General features: G+C 45.3%; 1 long non-coding RNA gene across 1 annotated transcript; it reads left to right on the top strand.

Moving 5' to 3' along the window:
• Nucleotides 1–10,042: 10,042 nt before the first annotated feature.
• LOC139433002 (uncharacterized) lies at nt 10,043–12,164 on the top strand. The gene is made up of 3 exons (XR_011642575.1): nt 10,043–10,141; nt 11,147–11,235; nt 11,618–12,164. It is a non-coding gene; the product is annotated as an uncharacterized lncRNA (long non-coding RNA).
• The last annotated feature ends 2,820 nt before the right edge of the window (nt 12,165–14,984 follow it).

Below are 14,984 nucleotides of genomic sequence, written 5' to 3'. Positions count from 1 at the left end.
GAAGCACTTTCTAAATAATAAAAAGAGAGTTCATATGTATTTACTGCATGTATGCATTGATGAAAAATAAGCCATGTGCAGTAATATAGAAAATTGAGGATGCAACGCATTGGTATGAATCGTGATGCATCGGGATATCGACTTGAATCGAATCGTTGACAGGATAATCGTAATCGAATCGAATCGTGAGACCAGTGAAGATGCACAGCCCTACTTCCCAGGCACATGCTCTGCTAAAGGTTTGTACCTCATTAGCCTCATTAGTATACGCTGACATCTCAAGGGGACGTTATCTAGGCTTTGTTTGTTGATCAGTGGCACTAATGGCTTGTGGTCGGTCTCCAGCCTGAACTGATCCAAGCCACATCGATACTTGTCAAACCTCTCACAGACCCATACGCTAGCCAAGCACTCCTTTTCTATCTGGGCGTAGCGTGTCTCCGCTTCTGTGAGACGCCTCGAACAGTAGGCTCCTGGCTTCCACTCCGCTTCATGGAGCTGGAGGAGGACCCCCCCCAGGCCATAGCTACTGGCTTCCACTCCTCTTCATGGAGCTGGAGGAGGACCCCCCCAGGCCATAGCTACTGGCATCAGCAGACACCGCTGTGGCTTTAGCCACATCATAGAAGACAAGAACAGGTGCTGTGGTCAGCATTGTCTTAATGTTCTCAAAAGCTGACTGCTGTGAGTGACCCCAGGTCCAGATGTTCCTGCTCTTCAGAAGCTCGTACAGTGGTTGACCTTTTGTGGAAAGGTTTGGAACGTACCTACCCAGGTAGTTCACCATGCCCAGGACTCTTTTCAGCTCATGGACGTTTCCTGGTGGAGCCAGCTGATGTATGGCTTCAACTTTATCAGGGTCGGGCCTGACTCCTGATTGGTCGATGAGATGACCCAGAGAGCGTAGCTGGCTTTGTCGGAGGGAGCATTTCTCTTTATTAAGTTTTAAGCCTGCTGACTCAACACGCTGTAGTATCTTCTCGAGTCTGGCGTCGTGCTGTTCTGTCGATGTCCCATAGACCAGGATATCGTCCATGAAGACTTCAACGCTTTCCAGCCCCTGCAGAGTCTCTAGCCCTTTCCGCTGGAAGATCTCAGGCGCACTGGAAATCCCGAAAGGTAACCTTTTGAAACAGTACCTGCCAAACGGTGTTATAAAGGTTGTTAATTTACAGCTGACTGGGTGCAGTGGGATTTGCCAGAACCCACTTGCAGCGTCGAGAGAGGAAAACACAGTTGCACCACTTAGCTTTGCAGTTATTTCATCAGAGGTGGGTAAGATGTAGCGCTCTCTTTTTACTGACTCATTTAGTCTTTCCAGGTCCACACAGATCCTGGCTTTGCCTGTGGTTTCCTTTAGAACGGGCACCATAGGAGCACACCATTCAGTTGGCGGTGTTACCTTCTCGATGACACCGTTCTTCTCCATCCTCTGCAGTTCCTCTTTACCATCCGTAACATTGGGAAGGGCACGCGACGTGCTGTCTGCACTGCATATGGTTGAGCCCCATCCTTTCATTGGATTTTAACAGGTTCAGTTTGTAGTGTGCCGTGCTCACCAGAGGCTTGAAGGTGTTCACTGGTAGTGCATTTCACTTCATCAACACGCCTCACCAGGTTCATCTCCACTGACAGATCCCGGCTGAGTAGGTTACTGACACTCTGGCCACGGACTACATGTGCTTCAAATAGGTACTTCTTTCCCTTGTAACTAACTGTAGCATTAAAGCGTCCCAGACACAACAGTTCACCTCCTGGGCTGTCGAATGGGATGTCAGCTGGTTTCAGTGTTTTGGGTGGAGTGAGTGTGTGAAATGCATCCTCACATAAGACTCCTGTGTCAATTTTAAATTCCATTGGAGTAGAATCCACCTGGAGCTGTACTGTCCACTGCTCTTTTTCCTCTGCACTGCACACTGAGCCTAAGAAATAATGGGTCTGCTCAGCCTGTACAGTGCCTGTGACCTCATTCACTGATCTAGTGCTGTTTCGGCACACTCTGGCCCAATGTCGTATTTTATTGCACTTGTGGCATGTAGCTTTAGCTGCAGGACACCCTTCTTCCTTGCTATGCTGTGATTTCCCACATTTCCTTTCACTTCCCCCCCATTTTCTGTCTTTTGACTTGCCTTGATGTTGTTGAGGTTTCCATTTGTTATTCTGTTCTTTGAATCTCACCTCCTGTACTGATTCCACTGTGTCTTCCTGCAAACTCACTTGTGCTGCGACCTCCTCTGACTGCCTGACGGTCCGTATCGTCAGTGCTAGTGCCGGCATCTTCTTCGGCAAAAGTGAACGACTTGAATATGTGAATTGAATTCTGCCTCGTTGCCCATGGCATAAATCAGGCAGCTCACCTGCACTCTCCCGTCATCTTTGTTGAGTTTTGTAGCGAGTTTGTACCGCTCAAAGCGTTGCCTCCATTCTGGCCATTCAGTCGGCTTATCAAACGAAAAGTTCGCTGGGGGATTAAACGTGGCCATTCCGCCGTCTATATTCCTTTGTCTTGTTTATTTCCTGTGACTCACCGGTCACTTCTGACACCATGTAGAATGATCGAGGGTCGAGTATCTTTCACAACTCAGGTTTATTGTACAGTAAGTCAAGACATTACAGTAGGCAGCAACAACACAACGCGCGGGCTTACTCTGAAGTAAAGCAGCCCTTCGCATGCCGTAAAGCATGTCGCAACACTATCGTAACAGCCTTAACTCTGTATGCATTGTCTGCATATGTGACAATTACCAATGCCTCTTTTAATTGTATTATCATCACACTTGAGAAACAGCCTTATCGTGGCTGTAGAACGGAACATGTAACTTAATGCCTGCATTTAAGGACGATGAATAGCGTAGTCAATGCTTTAGTGACAAGGAAATGATTTGTTTAAATGTTAGATATAACGTTATCTGTGACTTCAGTGAACATTAAGCGTATCCATTACATTGCATTTGTTCAATGTTCAGGTTTGTGTCTGTAACACACGCATGTAACTTTACATCTGTTTGTTCAAAGTGTCCTTAAGGTGATCCAGACAGGCTGGACCAGAGGAGGAGAGACAGATCAGGGGCCTCATTTATAAAGGGATATACGCTCAAAAAATAGCGTACGCCAGTTTCTACGCAATGATTGCGATTTATAAAATACTAACATGACGGGAAAACGTGCGGTCCTCCACGCAAACTCTAACCCATGCGTACGCACTAAGCACAACAACGGGAGAGACGAGAAACTGCGACCCCGTTGGCAGAAGGAAGAATGGAGAGAAATATGTGGAAATAATACCATAAATAAAATGTTACCTCTCATTTATCATATATGAAGAATTCATTTTAAACATTGATTGAAGCCAATCTTAAAATGATTAAACAAACACCTGTTTGAGACTCCTCAGTGCTCACAAATACATAACTTGGAGAAATAAATAAATACGGATATGTTATGTTATTCTGAAGAACCAGCACCTTACCGTGGTAGAGAGGTTTGTGTGCCCTGATGAACCTGGGGGCTGTGTTGTCTGGAACCTTGTGTTCCTGGTAGGGTCTCCCATGGCAAATTGGTCTCAGGCAAGGGGCCAGACTAAGATTGGTTCAAAAGACCTCATGAAAGGAAAAACAAGAAGTGAGGATACCCGGCCCGGAGGAAGCCCGGGGTCCCCTTCTGGAGCCAGGCCCAGAAGGAGGACTCGTCGGCGAGCGTCTGGTGGCCGGGCTTGCCACGGAGCCCGGCCGGGCCCAGCCCGAAAAGGCAACGTGGGCAACACCTCCGCTTCTCTGTCCCGCGGGCCCACCACCTACGGGAAACATCGATGGGGTCGGGTGCGCTGCCAGACGGGTGGCAGTGAAAGCGGAGGGTCTCGACGGACCAGACCCGGGCGGCAGAAGCTGGCTTTGGGGACGTGGAACGTCACCTCTCTGGGGGGGAAGGAGCCGGAGCTTGTGCGGGAGGTGGAGCGGTACCAGTTGGATCTGGTTGGGCTCACCTTTACGCACAGCGTCGGCTCTGGAACCTTACTTCTGGATAGGGGTTGGACTCTATTCTTCTCCGGAGTTGCTCAAGGTGTGAGGCGCCGGGCGGGTGTGGGGATACTCACAAGTCCCCGGTTAGGTGCTTCGTTGTTGGAGTTTACCCCAGTGGACGAGAGGGTCGCCTCCCTACGCCTGCGGGTTATGGGGGGGAAAACTCTGACTGTTGTGTGTGCTTATGCACCCAACAGCAGTTCAGAGTATTCGGCCTTCTTGGAGACCCTGGAAAGAGTCCTGTATGGGGCTCCTGAAGGGGACTCCTTAGTCTTGCTGGGAGACTTCAACGCACATGTGGGCAATGATGGAGACACTTGGAGGGGCGTGATTGGGAGGAACGGCCCCCCTGATCTGAACCGGAGTGGTGGTTTGTTACTGGACTTCTGTGCTAGTCATGGATTGGCCATAACAAACACCATGTTCGAACATAAGGATGCTCATAAGTGTACGTGGTACCAGAGCACCCTAGGCAGAAGGTCCATGATCGATTTCGTTATCGTATCATCGGACCTGAGGCCGTATGTTTTGGACACTCGGGTAAAGAGAGGGGCGGAGTTGTCAACTGATCACCATCTGGTGGTGAGTTGGGTCGAGTGGCGGGGGAAGCCTCTGGATAGACCTGGTAAGCCCAAACGTGTAGTTCGGGTGAACTGGGAACGTCTGGAGGAGGCCCAAGTTCAGGAGGCCTTCAACTCACACCTCCGGCGGAGCTTTTCGGGCATTCCTGTGGAGGTTGGGGACATTGAACCAGAGTGGTCGGTGTTCAAAGCCTCTATTGCCGAAGCCGCGGTGGGGAGCTGTGGTCTCAAGGTCTTAGGTGCCTCAAGGGGCGGTAACCCTCGAACCTCCTGGTGGACACCGGTGGTCAGGGAAGCCGTCCGACTGAAGAAGGAGGCCTTCAGGGATTTGTTATCCCGGGGGACTCCCGAAGCAGTTGCAAGGTACCGACAGGCCCGAAGGGCAGCAGCCTCATCCGTGGCCGAGGCAAAGCAGCGGGTGTGGGAGAAGTTCGGAGAAGACATGGAGAAGGACTTTCGGGCGGCACCAAAGTTGTTCTGGAAAACTGTCCGACACCTCAGGAGGGGGAAGCAGGGAACCATCCAAGCTGTGTACAGTAAGGATGGGACGTTGTTGACCTCAACTGATGGAGTGTTGGGACGTTGGAAGGAACACTTTGAGGAACTCCTGAACCCGACAACTCCGCCCTCTATGTTAGAGGCAGAGCTGGAGTATGACGGGGGATCAACGCCAATCTCCCGGGGGGAGGTCACTGAGGTCGTCAAACAACTCCACAGTGGCAAAGCCCCGGGGGTGGATGAGATCCGCCCGGAAATGCTGAAGGCTCTGGGTGTTGAGGGACTGTCATGGTTGACACGTCTCATCAACGTTGCGTGGAAGTCGGAAACGGTACCGAAGGAGTGGCAGACCGGGGTGGTGGTCCCCCTTTTCAAAAAGGGGGATCAGAGGGTGTGTGCCAATTACAGAGGCATCACACTACTCAGCCTCCCCGGTAAAGTTTACTCCAAGGTACTCGAAAGGAGGGTCAGGCCGATTGTCGAACCTCAGATTGAGGAGGAACAATGCGGATTCCGTCCTGGTCGTGGAACGACGGATCAGCTTTTTACTCTCGCAAGGATCCTGGAGGGGGCCTGGGAGTACGCTTATCCGGTCTACATGTGTTTTGTAGACTTGGAGAAGGCGTATGACCGGGTTCCCAGGGAGTTACTGTGGGAGGTGCTGCGGGAGTATGGGGTGAGGGGGTCTCTACTCAGGGCCATCCAATCTCTGTACTCCCAAAGCGGGAGCTGTGTCCGGGTCCTCGGCAGTAAGTCGGACCCATTTCCGGTGAGGGTTGGCCTCCGCCAGGGCTGCGCTTTGTCACCAATCCTGTTTGTAATATACATGGATCGGATTTCGAGGCGTAGTCGTGGGGGGGGGGGTCTGCAGTTCGGTGGACTAAGGATTGCACCACTGCTTTTTGCAGATGATGTGGTTCTGATGGCTTCATCGGTCTGCGACCTTCAGCACTCACTGGATCGGTTCGCAACCGAGTGTGAAGCGGCTGGGATGAGGATCAGCACCTCCAAATCTGAGGCCATGGTTCTCAGCAGGAAACCGATGGACTGTCCACTCCAAGTAGGGAATGAGTCCTTACCCCAAGTGAAGGAGTTCAAGTATCTCGGGGTCTTGTTCTCGAGTGAGGGATCAATGGAGCGTGAGATGGGCCGGAGAATCGGAGCAGCGGGAGCGGTATTGCAGTCGCTTTACCGCACCGTTGTGACGAAAAGGGAGCTGAGCCGGAAGGCAAAGCTCTCTGTCTACCGGGCCATTTTCGTTCCTACCCTCACCTATGGTCATGAAGGATGGGTCATGACCGAAAGAACGAGATCGCGGATACAAGCGGCCGAGATGGGTTTCCTCCGCCGGGTGGCTGGTGTCTCCCTTAGAGATAAGGTGAGAAGTTCGGTCATCAGGGAGGGACTCGGAGTTGAGCCGCTCCTCCTTCGCGTCGAAAGAAGCCAGTTGAGGTGGTTCGGGCACCTAGTTAGGATGCCACCTGGGCGCCTCCCTAGGGAGGTGTTCCAGGCACGTCCAGCTGGGAAGAGACCAAGGGGTAGACCTAGGACCAGGTGGAGGGATTATATCTCTTCGCTGGCCTGGGAGCGCCTTGGGATCCCCCAGTCAGAGCTGGTTGATGTCGCCAGGGAAAAGAAAGTTTGGGGCTCTCTGCTGGAACTGCTGCCCCCGCGACCCGACCACGGATAAGCGGGAGAAGATGGATGGATGGATGGATGTTATTTAAAACCACCTCGAATATGTTGTGTTAATGTTATGAAATGTTTTCTCATAAATGATGCGGTGAGCAGGAGGACAGAATTACCTGCCTGAGATGAGGCTTTACAGTTTCTCATCGAGGGGGTGTCTCCTGTCCCCGGGAACAAACACAAGCCTGAGGAAGGCTATAGCCTCATCCCAATACCCCTCCTCGACTCCTCCTTTCCCTCACTCGCGTCCCTTCCTTGCATCTTAGCTCCGCCTCCGTAAGATGCGAGCGAGAGACAGGAGGAGGTGACGCGAGGACAGAGGAGTCCTCAGGTATTAATTGGGATGTCCTCGTTCACTCAAACGCAGTGGCGAGCCGTCAGGCCCTCTAGGCCCTCTGTGAGGGCCTAAGATATTCTAAAAAATAATATTTGAAAACATTAAAAAAAAAAATTATTTATTATTATTATTTTTTATATGTTGTTGTTGTTACATTTTTCATTAATTTTACCAAAATAACTTCATTTAATTGTATTTAAAATAATATTTCCAAAGAAATAAATCCTTCGAATCTGCCTGTTCAGTTTCTGTTGGAATGTGAAGGGTTAAATGCGGTCTCTGCGAGTTCTGTGAAGACGGGAGAGCTTGTTGGTCCCTCTCTACATTCACAGAGGGCCAGCTATAGTAACTCAACGAGAGAGTAATGTCAAATGACAGTACAATTGACCAATCATATCTTCCCTCTAAATGGGCGGGCTTTATTTTCGCGGACTTTATGACAGGTTCCGCCCGCTGTGAGGTCTATGCAAGGGGTGCAGTGACGCGTCCTAAAACCCGGAAGTAAGCTGCGCTCGGATTCCCTCGACAGAAAGCAGTGGGATTTCTCCATAGGATCTTGGAAAATAGCTCGAAATAAGGTCTGTGGAAAACGAACCTGTTAGATAAATGCACGTTGTGTTCAGCCGGATAATATCCACATGTCTATCCTACTTTTTTTGATTCATACATCTAATCGATAGATTTATGATCGATAGATTTATGATTAGCATAAATTCGTTCATGATGGCTCACTTCAGTGATAGTGATGACATCGTTGCGAAATTATTAACCGAGTCATTTTCAAGATTGAGTTACAATGATAAACTGGAGTGACAAAGGATCAGCTGAATGACGTGCTTCATCCAGAAGGACAGGAGGATGGACTTTGTGTTTAAGTGATTTGATCATCAAAGGTAGCCTAAGTCATTTTCAATGCGGGCCGCCGTGCCGACTTAATTCATTTGTAATTGCTACTTGGCTGTGGGTGCCCTGTCATGATAGGTGTTTATATAAATGGTGTTGTTCTGTGTGGTAGAGGGTCGCTGTCATTGATGCGTTTTGCACCCCGGCCCGCTGTTTTGATATTCCGCTGAAGTATACGTTGAGACGTAATATCTCTTCTTTTTTTTCGAGGGAAGGGGGGGTCAGAGGGCCTAGGTATAAAAGTCACGGCTCGCCACTGCTCAAACGTCACTTTAAACGACGTCTGTTAATGATGACATGTGCACAGCTGTATCCCCTCTCATCGGGCTTAACTGAATAACTTAGAACCGGCCCATTTGTTGTTAAATATTTATTTAAATGAATGAATCTTTCTCTTGTTAGTCAAGGAATTCAATGTATGATGGTTGGTCCTGCTTTTGTGTTCCGTTTTGGTGTAAAATGTAGCCTACATTTAAATAAAAATATAATTATTGTAATGTGAAATCCTTTTAGAAATGAATTGCACATAATAATTCCCACGGAGCTGTGAGCACTTATACATTTATGTGACGCTTTTCCACTCCTCTTCCAGTTGTCGGTTTTCCTCTGTTGAAATCGACCAGCTGTGAAGGTGGGGGCGGGGCGCGAGTGGTGAAAACACATCCGCGTAGTCTGCTCGCGTGTATCCTCCCTTTCGTCTCCTCCCTTTCGTCTCCTCCCGCACCCCTCCTCCCTCACCCCTCCTCGACTCCTCCGTGTGCATTTCAGCTATTGGGACGTCCTTCAAAATGGCGTGTCTTGATCGATTTCCGGGTCGAGTCTCGGAGGAGGGGAAGAGAGGAGTCGAGGAGGGGTATTGGGATGAGGCTTATGTGTATTTTTTTTGTCATTAACCTTTTTCGGCCCATTTATTTATTTATTGTGGTAACGATCCGACCTCCATGCTGCTACTCTGTTCAAACTGCATCCACCAAACAATATGATTTATCTCCACGTCCCCAAAAGAACCAGAATCTGACACGGTGTGAGATGTCTTTTTTTATGAGGGGCCGTGTAGGCCAAAATTCAAACTCACCTCACACACACACACTACTGAAAACATCTGGCCTTGCACACACACTACTGAAATACTCTCACGTTCACTACTGAACACCTCACACACACACTACTGAAATACTCTCACGTTCACTACTGAACACCTCTCACACACACTACTGAACACATCTGGCCTTGCACACACACTACTGAAATACTCTCACATTCACTACTGAACACCTCACACACACACTACTGAAAATTAAGCCTCACACACACACTATTGAAATCCTCTCACATTCACTACTGAACACCTCACACACACACTACTGAAAATTAAGCCTCACACACACACTACTGAACACATCTGGCCTTGCACACACACTACTGAAATACTCTCACATTCACTACTGAACACCTCACACACACACTACTGAAAATTAAGCCTCACACACACACTACTGAAATCCTCTCACATTCACTACTGAACACCTCACACACACACTACTGAAAACATCTGGCCTTGCACACACACTACTGAACACATCTGGCCTTGCACACACACTACTGAAATACTCTCACATTCACTACTGAACACCTCACACACACACTACTGAAAATTAAGCCTCACACACACACTACTGAAATCCTCTCACATTCACTACTGAACACCTCACACACACACTCCTGAAAATTAAGCCTCACACACACACTACTGAAATCCTCTCACATTCACTACTGAACACCTCACACACACAATACTGAAAATTAACCTCCCACACACACTCCTGAAAAACATTTTACTGAAAGGTTCTCAGTAGGGAATGTGCATGTGTTTCACCTATGTGTGTGTGAGGGGATTCTTGCTGTAACGGAAGTCATTCTAATGTAACGGATGTCATTCTAATGTAACGGAAGTCAGTGGTCTCTTTGCTAGCCCCGTTAGCTTCATTAGCTCCAGGCTGCTACTTCGAAGTGTTTGTTGTGTTGATGCCTGGTGGAGTATTCTTCATTGAAATATCGCACTTATCGTATGGCTCTGCGGTTCAAACAGACCGTCCATGAATGCAGTTTATTCGGTAAGTGAAATTCAAGCACTTTATTCCTTACTTGTCTTTTTATTCAGCTAACAAGCGAGACGAAGCTACATCTGTGCTAACGATGCTATCCGTAGCATACAAGTTAAAACATAATGGAGAAGTGTAAAACATTAAGAAGGATTATACTGTAAAACGTAAGGCTTCTCGGTGAGGTTGGTAAAATAAGGTCATGCTTGTACATTAGTTAGTTTGCTAGTTAGGTAACTGTATGCATTGTTATTGTTAATTTAAAATAGCTATGCTCGACGATGCAGACAGCTAGCGTCACATTAGTGTTGAAGAGCAGAGTACTGTATGAGATTAACCTCACTATAAGATCTGTGTATCTGAAAAATATGAATCTCACATTTCCAGTTGGTTCCAGAAATAACGTTAACATAGATATTGCAATATGGTTTGAAACTAGCTGGAGTTGATTATTGAAGCTTACTGGTTAACGTTCATCATATTAAACGAACGAACCCAAACGTTGTTGTTTTTATTAATATTATTACCAATACTTACTTAGCATTTTATTATCATTACACTGGAGAAACCGACTTATTGTGGCAGCAGAACATGAACATGTAACTTAATGCCTGCATTTGAGGACGAAAAATAGCTAAGTCAATGCTTTAGGGACAAGGAAATGATTTGTTTAAATATTAGATATGACGTTATGTGTGCTTCTGTGACAATGAAGCTTATTCATTGCATTACATTTGTTGAAGATGTTTGTCTTTTACCCTTACGTGTGTGTTACAAATGAATGCGAATATGGCATAGGACAAATATTTAAATTGACTGTCTCATGAAAAACGTTTCTAAAATAAAAAGGACCACAACTATACAATAATACACAATCCAACTGATAAGATACAGTAAGGGCTTTGATATCCAGCACTTTCTTTAAGGATAACAAAAAGATTATCACATGACATTTGCATGTAAAAAAGACTGTGACCAACACATTGTTACTTTACATATATATATTTTTGTTTAAAGTTTCCAGGTGATGCAGACAGACCAGAGGATGCTGACCACGAGAGACAGACCTATTCCTAACATCAGTGAACTTCAGCATCGACTCAAAGGTACAAAGAATCGAGAAACGTTCTGGTTTAAATAGATAAAGTAACAACTATAATCAGCTTTCACATTTCAATGTATTTAAGGCAATTATTATTTTTGCTACCATTTGTCTCTACATATTGTCTGTAAAAGACGTGGTAAAAGTGGTTCTTGCAGTGAGACAACCGAGCAGTTGAATATTATTTAATAAGATATTTTAATGTTGATTAACTGCAGACTGTTCATTCATAATCTGATTATCTTTGTAGTACAAAGTGATGAATTAAAAAAACACATTAACATTTAAAAAATACATTATTTCTACAGCCGCTAAATAAACAAACGTTTCATAAATAACACACTTGCTCTGCAATAATGTCATATGTTTCTTGTCATTTCTGTTAGGAAAGGACATACCTGAAGGACACAACTGCCTCACCGTTTTCTCAGAGGGGCAAGAAGAAAATGAAAAGCTGATTTCAGATTAAAGACCAATACAGGACATTCACTAAGAAACTACACTTTTATTGTGAACACAAAGTCAAACAGGACCATCATTTGTTTGTGACAGCTGAGCCCAGTATGGGCTCACAGATGCAGTTAGGTGGTTTCTTCATCAGACCTGGTCCTCCTCCATCAGGCCACGTCCTCCTCCATCAGGTCTGGTCCTCCTCCATCAGGCCACGTCCTCCTCCCAGAGAAAGACCTCTCCACCTTCTCCAGCCAAACCCACAGACAGGACATCCGTCACGCTGAGGTTTCTCCCAAAGTCTCTGCACGCTGTCTCAATTGATCCACACTGTGAATATGAGGGGGAAATGTGTGTCATAAATGCTTTAGACAATAAGAAATATGAAGTTAACTGTAAGGAATGGCTCATTCTTTTTTAAATAGACAAAACTATTACTGTATTTCAATATCTCATGTCTGAAAGTTTAATTTAAAAAGAAGAAGAGGCCCCAAAAATAAAGATTGGTATATCAATAAATGTAGTTGATTTTGTCTTTTTAATTGTTTAAAGTAGATAGAACTGGTACTTAAGAGTTTGAATACAGTCTGGTTGCGGAGGAGGCACACAGGTAAGAGCATATAGCTACCATCACATGTAACTAAGCTTGACTTGAATTTATTAAAAGTATAATTAAGTAACAGCAACAAATCAATAACAAATCGTGCACAAATGTGAATCTTTGCTGGGTCCACTGTTGAATTTACCACATATTGTATGTTTTAGAAACCTTAAGGCATTTATAGATTTGTATGCAAGTAATATCCCAAAACTCAATAAATACCGTAGATTATTATTATAGCTAGTTTCAAACCATATTGCAATATCTACGTCAACGTTATTTCTGGAACCAACTGGAAATGTGAGATTCATATTTTTCAAATACACAGATCTTATAGTGAGGTTAATCTCATACAGTACTCTGCTCTTCAACACTAATGTGACGCTAGCTGTCTGCATCGTCGAGCATAGCTATTTTAAATTAACAATAACAATGCATACAGTTACCTAACTAGCAAACTAACTAATGTACAAGCATGACCTTATTTTACCAACCTCACCGAGAAGCCTTACGTTTTACAGTATAATCCTTCTTAATGTTTTACACTTCTCCATTATGTTTTAACTTGTATGCTACGGATAGCATCACGAGACGAAGCTACATCTGTGCTAACACAGATGTAGCTTCGTCTCGCTTGTTAGCTGAATAAAAAGACAAGTAAGGAATAAAGTGCTTGAATTTCACTTACCGAATAAACTGCATTCATGGACGGTCTGTTTGAACCGCAGAGCCATACGATAAGTGCGATATTTCAATGAAGAATACTCCACCAGGCATCAACACAACAAACACTTCGGAGTAGCAGCCTGGAGCTAATGAAGCTAACGGGGCTAGCAAAGAGACCACTGACTTCCGTTACATTAGAATGACATCCGTTACATTAGAATGACTTCCGTTACAGCAAGAATCCCCTCACACACACATGCACATTCCCTACTGAGAACCTTTCAGTAAAATGTTTTTCAGGAGTGTGTGTGGGAGGTTAATTTTCAGTATTGTGTGTGTGAGGTGTTCAGTAGTGAATGTGAGAGGATTTCAGTAGTGTGTGTGTGTGAGGCTTAATTTTCAGTAGTGTGTGTGTGAGGTGTTCAGTAGTGAATGTGAGAGGATTTCAGTAGTGTGTGTGCAAGGCCAGATGTTTTCAGTAGTGTGTGTGTGAGGTGTTCAGTAGTGAATGTGAGAGGATTTCAGTAGTGTGTGTGCAAGGCCAGATGTTTTCAGTAGTGTGTGTGTGAGGTGTTCAGTAGTGAATGTGAGAGGATTTCAGTAGTGTGTGTGCAAGGCCAGATGTTTTCAGTAGTGTGTGTGTGAGGTGAGTTTGAATTTTGGCCTACACGGCCCTTCATATTTTTTAGCTGTTCTGTCGTCATTTCCTGCTCTTCTTCATGCGGTCAGTCAGAATGAATGAATGAATGGGCGTTTCTTTTACTATTTATAGGCAAATATGGGCGTTACGTGAAGCCCGCAAAAGCTGCACCGCATTTCGAGTCGGTTGTGATTTATAAAGGGAAACCGGCGTAGGAAGTGCCGTACGCACTTTCCTCGCCGGTGCGCAATGTTTTGTGTATCGGAAAATGTTGGAACATTTCTGTACCTATTTTTTGGATTTCTACTACGTAAGCAACCTTCCCACGTGAATCCTACGCACGGCGTTATAAATGAGGCCTGGGGACTCCTAACAGCAGAGAACTTCAGCACGGATTCCAAGGTACACCTTTTTCATACTTTACGAAGAATGCATAAAGTAATGATTCAAATACACTGATACACATGCCATTAAACATAACTGAATACTAGATCACCTACATATCAGTGATGTTGAGTGTACTTTCTTAGCAAAAGGTTACATTTACATTTTACCAAGCAACATAACTTTTTTGTTCAACTTTCACATTTCAATGTATTTAAGGCAAATATGATTGAACATAGTGAGAACTGCGACCCTTTGTCTCTGCTGCATACTGACTGTAAATAACATGTTGAAAGTGATTCTTTCAGTGAGACAACCGCACAGAGCAAGCTTCTACAGTTGCACTAAGTTTTGATAACAGTTCAATATTATTTTAATAATACATTTATTTCAATGTTGATGAATTTAGAACGGTTTATTCATAATCTGATTATCTTTGTAGTACACTGTTGGATTTAAAAAAACATTCAAATACAAAAATCATTTTATGTATAGCTCCTGAACAAACAAACACACCTCTTTCTTAAATAACACACTTGTTCTGAAATAATATGTTTTTTGATATTCTGTTAGGAAAGGACAGGCCTGACCATGTTCTCTTTCTCTGAGGGTCCAGAAGAACATCCAAGAGGGAAAGGAAAAGCTGATGATGAGATTTAAGAGCAGTACAGGACATTCACTAAGAGACACTTATATTGTAACACAAAGACCTGCACACTGACTAGTTTTGTAGTCTAACAGGAACTTAATTTTTGTGTTGTTTTGTGTTTTACGTTGCACCTCAGAGACAGTGTGATTATTTTCAGGCCTATAAAGTTTGATCAGTCAGACTGACTCTCCCAGCATACACGCGGTTTGACTGGCAGATTTGCATAAACGGGATTTCATTGGCTGACGCTTCTGCCGAGGCGCCAAAAGTTGAACATTGCTCAACTTTTGAAGCGAGCAACGCCAGCAACGCTCCACGTCGCTTCCCAAAATGCAGTTCTGCTAAAAGTGACGTCACCCCATT

This window comes from Pseudochaenichthys georgianus, chromosome 3 (genome assembly GCF_902827115.2).
Source record: "Pseudochaenichthys georgianus chromosome 3, fPseGeo1.2, whole genome shotgun sequence".
In the NCBI taxonomy this organism is placed as follows: domain Eukaryota; kingdom Metazoa; phylum Chordata; class Actinopteri; order Perciformes; family Channichthyidae; genus Pseudochaenichthys; species Pseudochaenichthys georgianus.
This window is presented reverse-complemented; position numbering and strand designations above follow the sequence as displayed.